Source organism: Palaemon carinicauda, chromosome 1 (genome assembly GCF_036898095.1).
Source record: "Palaemon carinicauda isolate YSFRI2023 chromosome 1, ASM3689809v2, whole genome shotgun sequence".
Taxonomy (NCBI): Eukaryota; Metazoa; Arthropoda; class Malacostraca; order Decapoda; family Palaemonidae; genus Palaemon; species Palaemon carinicauda.
Genome location: NC_090725.1, coordinates 188,817,855 through 188,831,484, shown reverse-complemented (window position 1 = coordinate 188,831,484; position 13,630 = coordinate 188,817,855).

Here is a 13,630-nt window from a genome sequence, read left to right as displayed (position 1 = left end):
GATATTTTTGTCGTGGTAAAACAATAAAATATCATTTTCGTAATTTGTAAATAATAAAAACTTCGTCTCTCTGACACCTGCTCCTTCCCCACCAGGTGGTTGAAATTTATGCCACAATACCGTCAAGTATTGGACAGCACTCATTCGTAGAAACGCCTGCGAGATCTTCCAATCTTACCACAATTTAACGCAACGTTCGTGGAGTTAAATGGCGGGGATTTCGAATGATCAGTTCGAAACTCCCGACAATATATATAAAATGTCTGTGTATCATTTTCCTATTAAGTAGGCTCCATTCAATGCTATTATTAATTTTCTTCTCTCGTTCCCTTCATATGCTGAGAAAGGGAACTTATTGTAAATGAAATTTTGAATAACTAATTAACCACTCCTAAGAACTGACAGCTTATCTAGTGCTCCATTATTGAAATATAAATCATGTCTGAAGACACATCCGGCTGGATGTTTACGTACTTCCTATGGTGCGCGATGGCCCAACCTTCTCCTCTAACCATTTCGGGAGCCAGATGTTGTGAGTGTGCATACGCGTGTGCGTTATTATCTGGGAGTCTATAATTGGAACTGCCACCTTTCAACGTCTTAAAGGACCATCTTCTTCACTAGTATAGTACGGAGGCGTTTGTTGCTCATGAAGTTGGATTTTATCGGTTGCATTTCTATTCATTTGATAGTATTATATCTCTCACTCATCTTAGTAGTCATCTCTGTTTTCCCCGCCATGGATAGCACTACAATTAGAGTACGTAGGCCTACATAGACTATGTATGTTCTTTTTGTTAAGAGCTTCGTGTTTTCCTCGGAAATCTTCATATTTTGTCACAGTTCAATTTATTACGTAGCCTTCTTAGAGACATTAAAGAGAGAGAAATTAATTTTGGGACATTTTCATTCTGGTGTCATTTATAAAACAAAAAGAAAAAAAAAACGAATATCATAAAAGATTCCAATAGCGGGATTATCGCCTTGTTAAATCTACCCTTTTGTTGTATTCAGACATTAAGGGATGGAATACAATAAAATAGTGGTTCTGCAAATTGCAATGCAATAATTTTGAAGAATGAATTTTTCATTTCATATATAATTAAATTTTCATTGAAAAATAAATCTTTTCCATAATTCAAATTCTGATTTTTATCTTTTCAGGTGTTGACATCATGGCATTAAAAAAAAAAAAAAATAATCTAAGCAATTTATTTGAAAGTCCCCGAAAGTAGTCAACTACAGAAAGACATGTAGTCTAGAGTGTACAAATAGCAGAAAAGAGCAAAGTTTTCCTTAACTGTCATAGACTGAAAAGTTTATCATGTTGGGGCAGAATCGAGAAATGATGATGTTTTCAACCGGCTGAATCTAAAACCATAAACTGAAAAATTCTAAATACATATAGACAACAAGTGTTGTAAACGTCACGTAACTGTCACGAAGATAATTATTAGATCGAATAGATAGTGCAACCAACAATAGGGATAAAAGGGAGGAAGAGGAGAGTTGTTCATCAGAAACTCACCAACTACAAAACGAGCCAGGAGATCATCTTCAGCAGCACTTCTATGACAAAATGATGCAAGATTGTGGAAGGTGCAAGAGGTTAATATTTTCTTGGCTGCTGCTGTTAAGGATCGATTTTATATATATATATATATATATATATATATATATATATATATATATATATATATATATATATATATATATATATATCAATGTTTTGTTTTGGCTTGCCAAACCTTCAAAGTTCGAGAGAAGGAGAGCGAGGAACAGAAAGGGGTAGCTTGTGTAATGATTGTTTGTAGCGAGTAAGTCTTTGTGTACATTTTTTGCTAGGTAGGTTAGGACGGTCGCAAGCATCTTTAGTGTGTGTTTTTTTTTTTTCACATGGTTTCGATGCTTGGATTTATATATTGTTATTGGAAGTATTATCTTTGCTCGGTGTGGCTGTGAATAATAGAATTGGCTTACCTATATTCATTTTGGTTAGTTAGCTGGGAGTGTTGGTAAGTGCTTCTTGCATTTTTATTTTCAGGCCACACTTCCTCCTTTTCCCACCCCATCTATTGAAGGCAGCTGAATTTTCCCATATCCGTCGTGAATGCTGATCTTGATATTTGACGAAATATAATTATAATCTATTTGAACGTCATTAATCTAGCATCGGGCATTATTTACTCTGGCAGAATGATGGGAGTATACCATCGACCTACATCACTGCAACTTCCTATTAAGATACTGTTTTTTAATAGATTATAAATTAGAAATTGACCAGAAGATCTTTACTGCATGAAAACAGACATAGCAGTGTCAGATAAAACTAGGAAAACTTGATCGTTGAATGATATAAGAGAAATTAAAATCATTCAAAAGACCTAAAGATATATTTGACCCTCTTCTTGAGGAAGGCTATTGAATCACTTTTACAGATGTCAAGGAATTGAGGTTATGTTTTGACGAAGAGGTAGCCTAAACCTATGCAACAATGAAATAAAAGGAATCTTGGTCAGGACATAGCAAAGAAATATTACCGTCTGAATACAAAAGAAAGAATTAATCAATGTTAGTCTTCTCTATTTAACAATGTGCAGAACAAATGACAGCAAAAATGATATACCCTGGTGTTTTTAGAGAAACTGGTGATATTATTATATTCGCCAAGGAGAACATTGACATAAATTTCCATGACAAATTTTGTGACGCAACCAATCTCAAGGTAAAAACCAAAATGCCTGATATTCTTCTTACATTCGCTCATCACTATTCAAAATCAACAAGTCCAATATCCTGCAAGTTTACCAAGTAGGCCAGATATTGAAAAAGATGACGATGTGACTGAATCTGATCAAAGATGATGCACAGTTCAACTATAGGCATGAAATCTGTTCCGTATAATATTCTATGAAATACTAAATGGACAAAGAAAATTCCCTCGAGACTACACATGATGACAGCCTACAGCCTCTATGATAAATGTAGGCTAATGGTGGAATATTTTCCATGCTTAATTTTAGTTACCCTTCTTGTTCCGTTTTCTATTTCACTATCTCTATTCCATGTATTTTACGCTTCCACTTTTACTTAATAATTTTGTTTCTTTGTGTTCCCTCCACATATTTCACTCCTAATATTCATCTCCGTTCATGTATGCATCATCCTCCTGTACTATTTTACTTTTCGTAACCTCACTCTCCTGATCATTTTATTACAATATCTTCAGTATAGCCTGGCAACTTATTGATCTTTTACGAGTCCGTTTGATTGTATCCTGCGCCGAACGTTTATTCAGCATTGGAAGTTTAACCGTACTTGTCCTGTATTTACGTAATTCATTGGTTTTAGCAGTGTTGTTTAAATCTCTATACCTGTTCTCTTTAGTTAGGATTCTTGACTGCAACATACACCAGTAAGCACCCACATAATATCTCTATATACATTTCATTTTATATGCCAAACTGTAGAATTTCTCTGTAGCCTAATTACCTTTTCCTTGCACACGTGCGCGCACACACATGTACACACATACACATACACACACAAGTGGCCCAGAGCAGTCGCTCAGCCCAGAGAGTGTGACTGCTAGGATATCAAATTTTTCTTACCAAAATGATGGCGGTAAGGCAGGCGCAGTTGTTCAGCCCCAAGAGCGTGACTGCGGGGATATCAATTTTTGCGATAAGGTAAGCTGCTGGGACGACAAAAACCAGGCTCCTCGTGGAACCCATGGGAGGACTTATTTTTTCTGGTAGAAAAGGTTAGTTTTATATCATGCAAGTTCCAATAAGCAGAAGAGACTGGGAGAGGTGTTCGAAGAATTATGAGTAGGAGAGAAAGGATCAGCTATAATTGTAAATATTTAACCCTGCTCTATGGGAGGAGAGGCTTGGAGGGGGGGGGGGGGGGAGGAGGAGGAGGATTTGACTCAGTAATTCAAGAGATTTGGGGAGTTTGAAAAGGGATGAGACTTTGGAGAAAATGTGAAGGGCTATGGGAATAAGGTTTTCTATGGACAAGGTCTCTATTTGTTGAGTGAGGGATTGAGTAGCTAGGAAGGCGATGGGGTAGAGGAAGATGTTGACATTGGAAGGTTCGGGATTATACGATCAGGAGAAGTGGTAGGTTGGAATGAGACCTGTGACAGTGCTTTAGGTGTCTTGCTATAAGGAGTCTTTCATTGCTGCCATTCTACCCAGACACTCTAGGCACCCCTTGTTCCAGGTGTGATGAGAGAGGGAACAAATTGGACATCTTGGAATTGTCTCTTTCCTTTCCTTGTGGGCGTTGATGCAGACCTGGGTCAGGTGACATTGGCTGTAGACACCAAAAATGTTGAGGCCTGTGCAATCTTTATGGTGATACACGTAACGCTGGCAGCAATAACACCAAACAACTTCCAAGACCTAGGAAGGACATGGTGAGTGAAACTCTATGGTCGCTTCACCAAAATTTTCAGCTAGCGAGGAATAAATATCGGGTAGGCGTAAAATTTCAGCCAGCCAAGACTGTGGGAGTGGGCTGAGTGATCCTTACTTCATGGAAGATGAGCTGAGACTTATTTTCCCTGGAGCAGCATAAATTTTTCCTTATATTTATATAAGCACCTTTCTACACACCAGCACAACTGGAGATTTAAAAGAGCATTTTAAAACCTTTAGATTGTTAATTCACGACTTTATGCCAATGTTCGTGGATTATTTCTCATAGTAAAAGCAAAGAACTGATTACATCATCCAGTCATCTTAGTCTGCCAAGTACCTACAATAATCTTGCCAGGAGCAAAAATTTACTCTCATCATATACCATAAAACCATGTGACAGGGCTGGCACTCCAATTGTGTCACTTTTGCACCAGTGGCTTTACCATTTATGCCTTCAATAACTTATTTTAAGGACAAGGCCTCACTCTTTCCAGAGGCCAGTACACATAGCACTGCAATGGTCCTCTTCAAAGACATCTCTAGCACTCCTGTAGGAAAGCCAGATGTATCTACTATAGGCTCAGAAAGAAGTAGCTACAAGTTGAATACAAAATTACCATGTCAATAGCTGAAATCTCCTCCAAAATTAATAAGGCCTTGTCTAAGAAATAAATTAAAAGTAGCTGAGGATAATGGCCTGCCTCTTTTAGATGCAGCATTTTGTAAGGTGTGCACAACCATACAAAGCAAGTAACTTGCCATCCTGGGGAACCATCTATGCTCTAAAATCTCAAAGCACATATCCATGAAGAAGGAAAACTTTCTTTCAGCCATTCCTCATCCAGTAACCAATTATTTCCTGGCATACACTGCATTGAGGAATTTTCAGTGTCAGAGAACAATTTACACAGCTAATCTTACCCTGATATGTGATGAAGGTGTATCCCACGTTGTATTAGATATTATCCTGAGTAACTATGATGACTTTGGTGATTTATATCTGATTTTGGGAATACTCCTTATAAGTAGCCTTTCATTGTGCAGTAATATGCATAACTAGTAAGGCATGGATGATGCTTTAATTGAATGTGAGATATTTGGCATCAAGACATTTTGGAAAGCATTCGGCAATTCTACTGAAAGGCATGATTATAGAGACATATTCAGTGATGTTACAGATTTAGTAGAAGTACTAAAAGCAAACCCTACTGCAGATATAGCAGAGTGTTTTAAAGTTGTGCTGGATCAAGGATAAAACTTACAGCTGTTATTTCCAGAGATAAATAAGTCCGCTTCTGGAAAGTTAGAACTGTGCTAGTATTTGTGTATTTCTATAGAGATGGTTGGATTCATAAAGAACCTTGAAGCATCTGATTGTGATGAGAACTGGTACCTTTATATTCAAACTTTGGAATCACTGATGAAACTATTTTGGGAATTTGACTGTGTGAACTGTACAGTATGTGTAATGGCTTGTGGTATATTGAGAAAGTTGAAAGACTAGAGTTGGATTCTCTGTATTTGTATTAAAAGTTGTGATGACCATTTTGTGGTTAAAGAGATGGATGGGCAGTTTCATGCAGTTGGTTTCAATAGAAAACTGAGAAAACTACATAGAGTACAGAAGAGTTCTAAGGGATTCATTCAGTAGACTACTAGAAGTGAGCATGTGACTGAATGGCAACTTATCTATCATGAGGTGCTTAACCTAAGCAATACTCTTTGTGAGCTGACAAACCATAAAATGATACAGCATATAGACACCTACCATCATGAACTTACTAGGAGACAGTGGAACCATTTGAGCAAAACGTCACTTGGTTATTGCAGTTTCTATAAAATAAAGGGAAATCCTTTTTGTATAACTCAAATGGTAGGCCTTCACACATCTTGTTACAATATACAGTTTTTTCAAACAGTGTTAAAAATGGCTTTTCAATGTAATGATCATGGAGAAGATACTTATACATCATTTTGCCAAGCAAAATATATAACCAAAGAAAATTAAACTGGGAGATAGAATACCTCAAGTTAACCTGCCGAATTTTAATTTCTCTAAGGAACCAAGTAAACAAACTAATGCAATATCAACGACTACAAATGAACTTGGCTTAGTACAAAACCAGCTTGAGATTGCCCAGCAACATGTACGAGGGATATCTTATTGCATGATTTACTACAGGCAAGTCCATTATTCGATGGTGACTTGCAAGGAAGCCAGAAAAGCACCAGGATTAATAGAGTACAGGGTTAGACCGTCCCATCGGTAATGCGCATATTTGTGACGTCATTGGTAGCAGGATTAAGAGAGAAAACCTAAACAAAGAAATTAAGGGTCACTATTTGAAGTGCTTGCCCACACCCATTCTCTTTCACGACCTTGTGTGAGAGGTCCCCGTTAATCCTCCAGGTACTAGTGTGTCTCCCATGGTAAAAATCGTTAAGAATCTCATTCTTTATGATTTCATCCATATTTTATGAGCCTTAACTATCATCAGCAACCCAAATCATTCAACATTAAAACAAGATAAAAAATTCTGTTTAGATATCCTTTTGCATAATGAAAATACTCATAAAAACAAAGAGCAAGTACAACTTTTTAAATCTTTATTATGTAACTGGCTTTTCTTAGTTTTGTATATTTTCTCTTTTGATTTCTCTCAAAAGTAATGTTTTTGTTTAGGACTCTTGTCCTAAACTGAGGCACCGGACAAATAGGGCAATAACTTAATTGGGTAAATTCGCATAGTGATGTATGAAAGAAATTGAAGTTTTGGTAGTATTAGTTGTAGCCATTGTCTCGGTCGGTCGTTGGATTGAAACGACTGACCAGGCGAAGAGCGTCTTAATTCGGTGTAAGATAGTTTCCTTGTTCTTCACTCTAGTGCAGCCACGTGACATCATGCACGAAATTGTCTTATTGTGGTCCGAAGTGGTCTAATCCTGTACTCTATTAATCCTGCAAAACATAAGTATATAAAACTGGAGAAGAATCTCTCAACTGAAGATTATATATTTGAACTTGTATCCAGTTTTAAACCAAATGTACTTGTCAATCTTATGTCACCAATACATATGGTAAAGATTACAAAACAGAAAATATTTGGCTAGTCAATGGAGATCATCTTCCAAAAGGCACAGTCTGTTTGCTCTACTTGAGAAATTCACATTATCTTAGACAGTTATTTAGAAAAGTGAAGCAAAGAGTCAGAAAGAATTTGAAGAGCACCAACCTCGAGAAGCATGGACTTGGTAGCAATCTCTTCAGGAACACCAGTGCCTGTCCAGTTGGAAAAATTATAGGCATTATCAACTAACAAACAGAATCTACAGAGTCTTATTAGTCTTAAAGCCAAGAATATATTCAGCACAGATCACTAGTACATCTCTTATAGTGAGTGGAGTTATAGTTCATGATGAGGTTCTTCCAGCTCAGAGGTTTACAAATGGTGAACTCTATATCCTGATATAACTGAACAATCATATTCAGAAGGCAGATTATCAGTCAGTGCCATAATACTACTAGGCCACTCAACGTAACATTAAGAGGCAGGCTTGTCCTGCTTTCAGTTGACACCCATGTCATTGCTATCATACTGCATTACATTGCCCCATTTGAATCCAATGGGTTGTGAAAATTTTGGATACAGTTTGGAACTGGCAAAAAAAAACAATGATTCCTACAAATCCATACTCTGCAAGTCAATCAAAGCTTTCTTAAAGGCTGTGCACACGATCAGCATTACTGCCATTATTTTGTGCACTGTCAGTAATACTGACAGTGTGCGTATCATACAGAAGTACCATTAGGACGACAAAAGGGTGGTTACTGACTTCAAAATCCAATCATCAGTATTTGGATGGGCCCTATATTACGGAAGGTGTTCGTTATACTGACCAGTAATATTACTGATCAGTAATATCCAAGCTGTTGTAGTATTTACAATGGCAGGAAGATGAATTTTCAGGTATATTCTATCAAATCGCCGCTTACCAGAGTTGTGGGATATTCAAAGTGAAAATTATATGAAAAGAGACATGAAACAAGCGGTATATAAGAAATTATTGAAAGTATATAACAAAATTAAAATTTACGCAAGTGTCGAAAATGCAAATAAGAAAATAAATATGTTGTGAATCAACTATTGCAAAGAGTATATTTCATTAACAGATATGCTTTCCCTCATAACTTATTTGGTCCTTCTGAAAAGAAATCTGCAGTCTTCCATATTTGTAGTTTTTATCTCGTTTAACAGGTTTAAATGAGTGTAATTCTTACGTTTTGCAAGCCAGTCTGTGACGCCCTTTTTGCATTTCCGTTTTCTCTTTAACGAGAAAGCCAAAATAATAGCAATAGATGCTGTCTCTTTATTCACCATTTTACTGGAACGCAGTAGAAACAACCTCTTGATGTTGGCCACTGAATGTATTGACACTTCATTTAGTTATAAATACTGAACGTGTGTTTTGTGTACTGACACTACCAAAATAATGACAGAATTTTTAATGACAGTAATACTGATTGTGTAAGCTTCCATTTAGGCCCAGGGAATGATGTCCTCAGCAAGACGGAAATGAATCATGGAACATTGGGTGCCAATCCAGCGTTATTCCTAAACAAATTTACTGAAAAAGAAGCTGTCTGACTCGTGTACAAAATTTCAAGATATATCTTGTTAAGGTCTGATCAATTCAAGTACAAGATGTCACGTTTGATGAACTTTGATATGAAGACTGGCTACTCATCACCATCATCCAGTACCATAAAGGGACATATAGAAAGAACATCCCTTGCTGTTCATGAAGCTGTCATTCTTTTGGAAAAGAGAATTTTGCTTGAGCCTAGTGACTATGCCTAAAACCCCAACTGTTTGCAGCTGTAAAGACTGTATAACCAAAAGGTGTAGGTGTAAGTGCCAAACCCCAATTGTTGTGTATGCATAACGCAAATGACGTTTTTCATATAATGATGCATGAAATACTTTAAACAATGTGAGTACATCTATATAGAAAATTATTTAAAATATTAAATCAAAATAGTTATTTTAAATCAAGGTTTGGTTAAACAATCATATTGCAGAACTGGCAGTCAAATGGCAAATGAATAATGAGTAATTGAATTATTAGGGATTATACAGCATGGTGTTATGAGGGTAAAGGTCATGGGCACAAAAAATGACAAGATTTTGGTCAAAGAATGGAGATGAATGTGGAATAAATGGGATGCAATAAATTGAAAGATAGAGGTATTCACTTAAGTTTATTACAATTTAGAAAGATTTAAGGCTGTGGCAACGAAGGACATGCACCAACTGAAACAAAAAGCAGAAAGTATAAAAGAGCGTAAGACAAAAGAACAAAGCTAATAAACTAAATGAGTACCTAATAATCTGTCTTAAATGCATTCAATTTGTCCAGCTGCATTGGAATACAAAATATAAATTCAACAGACATTCCCTTATAATAACATGGCAAATGTTTGGAACAGTCTTTATCTAAAATGGTTGCCTTACTGAAAGTGTTCCACATTACAAATCTCTACCAAAAATTATTTCGATATTTAGTACATATATTGCAAAAACACTATGAACATATACAAAAAAAGAAAAAAAAGAAAAAAGAAAACACTGGGCGGGATCCAGTTCCTAATTTTTTTACTGACACTATTTCATATGACTTTTGAATGTAATGATCCACGTGTATATATATATATATATATATATATATATATATATATATATATATATATATGTATATATATATACATATATATATATATATATATATATATATATATATATATATATTTATATATATATATTTATATATATATACATAAATATATATATATATATATATATATATATATATATATATATATATATATTTATATATATATATATATATATATATATATATATATATATATATATATATATATATATATATATATCCAACTGAACAAAAAATTTAAAATTTTCCAAAATATCTGTTTTTGCTTTTTAATCTCATTAAGATCAAATGATCTAAATCACTTGTCCATCCATATGGACCAGACATTTGTTTAATCCTGCGCAGTCTTGAGCTCAGATCACACTGCATACTTGTTTCGCGACGAATTATTCGGGACAGAGAAGGAATGCAATTAAGGAAGCCTTTAAAACAGATAATATGAATGGCATCCGGCAGTGTTAGGAGTGTGGGCGTGACTAATTCACTTATATGAATGACGATGATTATGTATTGTAGGTGGGTCGTAGCCATCTGCCTTGCTGAACTCCACTAGATATAATTTATTTTTCTGTTGCTTTCACATATCATTCTTAATATGAAGAGAGAGAGAGAGAGAGAGAGAGAGAGAGAGAGAGAGAGAGAGAGAGAGAGAGAGAGAGAGAGAGAGAGAGAGATCAATGTCTCTAGAGAAAAAAGTGACATTGCAGTATACGTGATATCATTTGCGTAAATATTCGGTTGTGTTAGAATATTGAGAATTTTGTTCATATAGGCACGTTTTCATATCTTCTGAAAAATAAAAACAAGTAGGCTTACATAAAGAGGTAGTGTTGGCATCGCTGATTATAAAGCAGCTTTTCAGTGTATGGATAAAATGCCTAATATTCGTAAGATTGGTTGCTCTTTACTACTACTCCCATGTGTGTGTGAAACAAGCATAAATCTGCAAAATTTTAGCACCGACGACGACTCAAGTGTCAATGAATAATAATACAGTTAATGACTAATTTTCATATGCCAGAAAGATTGTTACTTTGGGAGTTGGCGACGAAGACCAAATGAATGGCCTCAACGTGGTAGATGTGAGGTCATTCTTAAATTTGGCTAACAGTGATTGGTGATTTAAATTCGTTGAGAACCTGCGGTAAGCTATAGGTTGATGGTAGCAACCCATAGACTATAGACTAAACAAAGTTTTGCAAAATGCGTTTCTGGTCTTTTGTGAAACCATTAGATTAATTTGTGATTACGGGAGGAGGAAAGTTGAGGGCAAATGTTAGCCAGACTATGGTTGTGAAAATAAGAGGAAATACATTATCGAATGGAGGATGGAAGATTGGGCAATTGATTCATATTAAAGAATTGAAAATCTACTTAATAAAGCATTTACTGGTGAGATGATAGGGGAGCAAATTTTCATGAGAAGTTTTCATTTTAGGAAATAAAACCCCAAAATTAACGCAATAATTCTTCGGAGTGGCTCTTCTGATAAAACTCGTGAGCCACTTAAAATTCAAGATAGAGGCCATTAAATGAATATACATAAATATTGCATTTCGCAATAAAATCGCAAAGACTTGACCTATTTGAACTGACCTTGGTGTCAAATAATACATTTTCACTGTGTAGAACCCGAATCTGGAACTGTGGATTTACCGGCTACCCTGTATTAGTCCGTTTGCCACCCGTTTATGTTCTGCGCTATACCTTGTTGTTACGGGAAGTATTATTTTTTCGTAGTTTCTTCTCACATGGGTCTGTAGAGATATTCTGGCTTGGTTGCCGAAGTCAAAACCTTGGGGAACTCTGCTAATTTACATAAATCCAAGATGGCCGCCGCTGGTGGAGATGGAAAACAACTTTTCAACCAATTATTATTATTATTATTATTATTATTATTATTATTATTATTATTATTATTATTATTACAAGATAGGCTATAACCCTAGTTGGAAAAGCAAGATGCTATAAGCCCAAGAGCTCCAACATAGAAAAATAGCCCGGTGAGGAAATGAAACAAGGAAATAAATAAACTGCAAGAAAAGAATAAACAATCAAAATATAATATTTCAAGAGCAGTAACATTAAATTACATCCTTCATATATAAAAAAAGAAAAAAAAAATAAGGGGAAGAGAAGATAGAACCGCATGCCCGAGTGTAGGGTAACCCCCAACCCTATTTCATATAAATTAATGTGAGGAATCGATTTCTGAGGTCGGTTGAGTGATTCGAGGTCAAATTCTTGGTCAAAAGTCAAGTTTAATGTCCTTTTTAGATTAATGAGGGATTTGAAAACTTTGATCTAAGGAATTAATTTCTGCAGTACATTTTGTAATTCGGGGTCAAATTCAGGATTAGTGATCAGGTTCAAAGTAATTTTCGGTTTGATATCAAATTGATAGAGTGATAATGAAATGGTGCTCAACTATTTATTTATTACCAGCGATTGCTCCCATTCATCATCAGAGCCAAAAGTATGATCAAGTTGTCTAGTTTACTTTTCATCTTCCACATATTCTTTTCCTTCCTCTTCTACTTCGTCTGTGCCTTCTTCCCTTGTCTTAAATGGGTTGAAGCAGGTGTCACTATATTTACAAGAACATTACACAAAGTGCATGATATTTCTCTATCGAGACAACCACAACGTTCAGTGTTGCAGACCTATATATATTAATATATAAATTTTATATATATATATATATATATACTAAACTTTTTCAGCAGCCAAGTGAATTGGGATCTCCTAAATGCCCAACTACAGTGCACTGACTGGGAGTCAGAACTCCATGTTGGCAACCCTGAGGTAATGCTGAATGACTTTCTAAAAACCATACTCAGTGCCTGTGAAGGTATTGTGCCAACAAGAAAACTGCCAGCCACCAGAAGTAGTCACATACCAAGGGACAGAAAAGTGCTTATGAGGCGACGGGCGAACTTAAATAGACAAATGCAAACAACAAAGAGTGACACCCAGAAATACTCTCTGCAAGCTAAGATCTCGCATATAGAAAATGAACTCAAGGATTCACACGAGAAGCAACGTGACTGGGAAGAAACGCAGGCAGTGTGCAACATCAAGGCCAACCCTAAATTTTTCTTTAAGTACTGCAAGAAATTCTCGAAAACGCAAGTCAAGGTTGGACCACTTCAGGCAGGAAATGGGATGATGTCAAACACCCCTGAGGAAACATGCCAGATTCTCTCCCAGCAGTATACCAGAGTCTTCTCGCATCCTACACCTGCCAAGATTGTTCTCGAACCTGCTGAGTTCTTTAAGGTGCACACCCAACATCACTTGACTCTTGTGAACATCCCTTTCACCATAACTGATGTACAGGAAGCGATCAGTGAACTAAAAATCAACTCTGCTGCTGGACCAGATGGTGTGCCATCCATCCTTTTACTAAGATGCAAGGAAGCTCTGGCGCTCCCTCTCTACAAATTCTGGCGCTGCTCCCTGGACACTGG